General features: G+C 56.4%; 1 pseudogene; it reads left to right on the forward strand.

Moving 5' to 3' along the window:
• The first annotated feature begins 397 nt into the window (after positions 1 to 397).
• On the forward strand, positions 398 to 3550 carry LOC136526518 (AAA-ATPase ASD, mitochondrial-like; annotated as a pseudogene).
• Positions 3551 to 4973: the final 1423 nt, after the last annotated feature.

A 4973-nucleotide genomic window follows, 5' to 3' on the forward strand; every position in this document is an offset into this window, starting at 1 on the left:
TAAATGACAAAACTATTACACTACAATCAAAGCTAACTAAGTACGCACATTGTAAATTCACAATTTTTACCTATCCGACGACGGAGTCGTAGACGTCGACGGAGTCGCAGCGGACACCAGACGTGGGTCCTGCCGACGAGCTGGGCCGGTGGTGGCACGACCGGGCACTGCAGGTGCCGGGGTCGGCGGGGTCGCGTCCGACGACGGCGGTGGCGCGCGGCGGGCGCGGGATGCCCAGCGCTCCGCGTGGCTCGGTCGGCTCGGCCGGGACGGCGGGCGCGGCCGAGGCCGGCGGTAGGGGGCGGCACGGTCACGGTCACGGCACCGGCGCGACGGGGCGCGGCCAAGGCGGCCGCGGGCGACACGTAGGGCTAGGCGAGGGCGCGGCGGTCCGGTGATGCCGCGGGGTCCGGTGGTCCGACGGTGGCGCGGGTCGCGGCGCGGGCGGCCGGGCGCGGGGAACGGCGAGGGGACTGGCAACAGGCGCGGGGTGCGGCGGTCCGGCGCGGGCGCGGGGCGCAGCGAGGGAGAGGGCACGCGGACGCCGGCGGGTGGGTGCGGGAGAGGGCGTGGGCGGCGGCGGCGGTTCGGCGCTCGGGCGAGGGAAAAGCGAGAGAGCGAGGGAGAGGAGAGAAAGGATTGGGGCCCATACGTAAGGTAGGCTCGGCGCTAGTCAGCCTGGCGCCAAGCTCGGCGCCGAGCTTGGTGCCAGGGTGACTGGCGTCGAGCTTCCCTGCCATGTCACCGCCACGTTGGATTCGAGCCCAAGAGCTCGACAATAGGGACGCTGGCGTCGATACGTGTTAGCTCGGCGTCAACAACGATGGCGTCGAGAGTTAAGTGTCCAGATTTTAAAAACTTTCCTCTAGGGATATATTTGTAATTTTTTTTAAAAAGGACTAAAAAATAAAAAATTCTGTTGCTGGGCTCTAATAGGCCCAAGCAAATCGGACAATTCTGCTCAGTGACTGCTTGCTACGCAGTATCGGAGGTGCAAGTCCTAATCATTTTGCAACGTCGTCTCAGACAGAGAAATTGACAGTGAGGGCGTGTCTTGCCTCGTCATCACCCATTGCGACCCACGTACAATTTTGCTGGCGTAATAACAACATTAGAAGGAAAAAAAAATTGGTACCAAATTTTGGTTCATCACTTTCTCCCAATCAATTTATCTCACTAGTCCCTACGTACAAGAGTCTTGATCGATTTTACTAAAAATAGTAGTACGTGATGAGTAGTAGTCATGTCTGTGACTCAAACTCACGTCTATGCTCATACGAAGCATTTTGTAACAAGGAGCCAGAGCCTGGAGACGTGGTTTCTCATTGCTCTCCTCACAAATTATTACAAGACTGCCACCAAATGCGTTTTTGTCAAGCCCTTTCCAAAAATGACTTCGGCCCGTTCACTTCGCTAAAAAATAAGCTGAAACATTGTTCCGACTGATTTATTGTGAGAGAAAAATATTGTTCCAGCTAAAAAGACAAGAAAAAAAAAAACGAATTATAAGACAAGCGAACGGGCCCTTTGGCTTCATTAAAAAAAAGTCCACTTGCTTACTTTACTAATAGTAATCCAGAGTCGGCGCATCAGTTCCTTGGCCATCACGGTTCAAGCTACTCGTGGTTGTGGCGTGTGCTTGATATCCTTTGCGATTGGGACCATTTAATATGTATACGTACCAAGAAAATGACTAATCTAATCCATGCACTAACAACTACTGCCACTAATCACGTTCTGGTATCTTTTTAAAGGAAAAAAAATCATATTTTTATCCGAACAGCAGGCAAATGACGCGTTGCTCGCCAAGTCAACTCACTCGGCGGCGCATCAGTTTTGATCAGCAGACCGACGACTGACCAAACTTGAGCACAGTCAGTTTTGCTGCCACCATCGTCGCCGAATTATTGGCAAGCGCAAAGTCGGTTCCGAGAAGCTATATATTCGCGCGAAATGGCACGGATGCTTCAAACCATATGCGATTGCGGAGAACTCGCATTCACCATTGATACAGTCACGTCACTGCCAGAGGAAGGAAGGCCTGAGCTTTGCAAGCTCCGAAAAATGAAGACGGTAGCTCTGAGCTGGAGCTCCCTGGGCTAGCTCGTAGCCACGGCCGTGGTGGTGTGCACGGCGGTGCGTGACGTGCTCCCGCTGGAGGCGCACGGCGCGCTGCGGGCGCTCCTGGCGCACGCCACAGCCGCCTTCGCCCAGCCGCCCGACACCATCGTGGTGCACGAGACGAACGCCAACAGCGTGCCCAACTAGTTCTACGATGCGGCGCAGCTCTACCTCGCGTCGGTGCCAGTGCTGCACCTCCACAAGGCGCACAGCGCGAGCGACGTCGTGGCGTCGCTCCCGGACGACCACACTGCGTGGGACACGTTCTGCGGGGTCTGCATCCTGTGGGAGTCGCGGCGCGGAGTCGAACGGCGCCTACTCCCCGTCCGGGTTCTTCGGTGGCGGCGGCGGCAGCGGCTGGTCGGGCGGGTTCTGTTGAGATCGAAAAGATCATCTAGGGTTAGGTCTAGCGGGTTCTCTTTACTGTGAATGCGATATCGAGAGTAGAGAGACGGAGAGGAATAGAAGAAGAGCGTGTCGAACCTAACACCACAGAGGGAGATGGTCTAGAAGCCGCCATTTCGTTCGTCGATGAAGTCTGCGCACGGGCAGCGACGTTCGGGGAAGAGGTCAATGAAGTCGTCGACGTCAGTGGAGCAGGCCAGCGCGGTTGTGGGCTTCCCATCACTGGCTGTGCCCTCTCTGATCGGAATTAGGGTTTAGGTTTCGGTGGGGAGCTCGGCTCAGGCGAACCTCGTACTCAGAGCCGCCGGCTCCCACCTCTGTATATAGCGCAGTGTGACAGGGGCCCTCCAGTCATAGTGGGTTGGGCGCCCCCGATCAGGGCGCGGATCAAAGGCCCAACTGGGCCGTTGGGCCCAGAATAGGATTAGAGATCAATTTAACAGGTTCAGGTACCCAGTCGCGGCGGCGGCAGGCAGCAGCAGCGGTGCCTGGTCCTCCAGTTCCCACGCCGCCACCGTGAAGTCATGCACGACGTGTACAACCCCCACATCCTAGACGTCGCCGCGAGGCTGTGGCTCCAGATGCGGGAGCGGAAGCTCTACACCAACAACGGCTACAGTGCGGCCGTGGCCGCGGCGGCTTCGGTTCGGATGCGCACCAGACGCTGTGGTCGTCGCACCCGTCCACGGTCGACACACTCGCCATCGACCCGGCGCTCCGCGACGGCATCTGCGCGGACCTCCTCCGCTTCATGCTGCGGCGGAAGCACTACGCGCACGCCGGACGCGCCTGGAAGTGCGGGTACCTGCTCCACGGCCCGCCGGGCATGGGCAAGATTAGCCTCATCATGGCCATCGCCAACCTCCTCGAGTTCGACATCTATGACCTGGAGCTCACAGCGGTGCACTCCAACACCGACCTCCGGAGGCTGCTTGCCTGCACCAGCCCCAAGTCGTTGATTGTCATCGACGACATCGACAGCTCCCTCAGCTTCCTCGACCGGACGAGGACTGATGATTGTTAGGTTGATCTCCACCAAGTGGGCCCAACGACTAATTTGGGCCTTTGGGCGCCCAACCCAATCATGGTTGATGGGCCCCCGTCGTGCAGTGCTATAAAGAGGAAGGTTGGGGCCGAGGCACTTGGTACGAGGTTCACCGCAGTCGCCACAAACCCTACCTACATTCCTAACCCTAATTTGATCTAAAGGACGGCACTGAAGTGACGGGAAATCCACTATCTTCGCCGTCGCCACTGGACCACGCCGCCGCCGGTATTGTGACTGCCTCCTCGACTCCGACATACCGGCGTCCTCTTCGACTCCATCGTCATGGCCTCTTCCTCCGCCAAGCCCATGGATGGTCAGCTATAAGGCTGGACGAAAAACTCGAAGCTCGTTAGCTCGCTCGGCTCGTGGCTGGCTTGACTCGGCTCGGCTCGGCTCGTTAAGATAACGAGCCGAGCCGAGCCAGGATTTTAGCTCGTTAGCTATAACGAGCCAACTCGAGCCAGCTCGCGAGCCGCTCGCGAGCTAAACGAGCCAAGCTTCTAGGGAAAAAAGTATCATTTAAGGTAGTTAGATGCATGAATAGTATAGTATTTTATTATACTTGTATATATATTAGCGCATATTAATTTTTTTATTCGATTTAAGGTTGTTAGATTCATTTCTTTTATATTATTATTATTCTCAAACTTTAGATAAATGCAAATATTATATTTTGTGTATTTTTTATACCTGGCTCGCGAGCTTAACGAGCCAGCTCGAGCTTTTAACGAGCCGAGCCGAGCTAGCTTTCTGGCTCGTTAGGATAACGAGCCGAGCCGAGCTAGCTCGTTATCTTAACGAGCCAGAACGAGCCGAGCCCAAACGAGCCGAGCTGGCTCGTTATCCAGCCTTAGTCAGCTACTACCGCACCTCTCTCTGTTTCTCTCTAGTTCCTCGTCATAGTTTATGTTCTAGGACTTTTTATCCCGAATAGAAGAGGTTCCACCCACTGATCTACACCTAGTCGATCCACTAAATTTAACAATGGTATCAGTTGAGCCTATTCTAGGCGTAGATCTACGCTTTGGGGTAGAAATTAGAAGAGATGAGTTCAATTTCAAGATTCGAAACCCTAACCATAACCCTAAGGAAGAAAACAAAGAAAAGGGGAGCTCACCAAGGCTCCTCCGCCTCTGCAACCATCGCCGTCGCGTGGGAAGTAGACCGCACCGTCGCTTCACCGGCGCGCGGGAAGGGAGCCGCCGGAGGGCGCCGCCTCGCCGCCGCGTGGATCCTCCCGGGACCGAGCTCAGGGCACCGCAACAAGACCGCTCGACGGCGGCACACTCACCCTCGGGTGAACGCGCGCGCCGGCGAGGGGGCCTACGGCGGCGCCGCCATCCTTCTTCCTTCGACTGCGCTACGGGTGGCCGTCGCTACTCTGCATCGCGCTGAGAGA

The sequence above is a fragment of the Miscanthus floridulus genome, chromosome 19, assembly GCF_019320115.1.
Source record: "Miscanthus floridulus cultivar M001 chromosome 19, ASM1932011v1, whole genome shotgun sequence".
In the NCBI taxonomy this organism is placed as follows: domain Eukaryota; kingdom Viridiplantae; phylum Streptophyta; class Magnoliopsida; order Poales; family Poaceae; genus Miscanthus; species Miscanthus floridulus.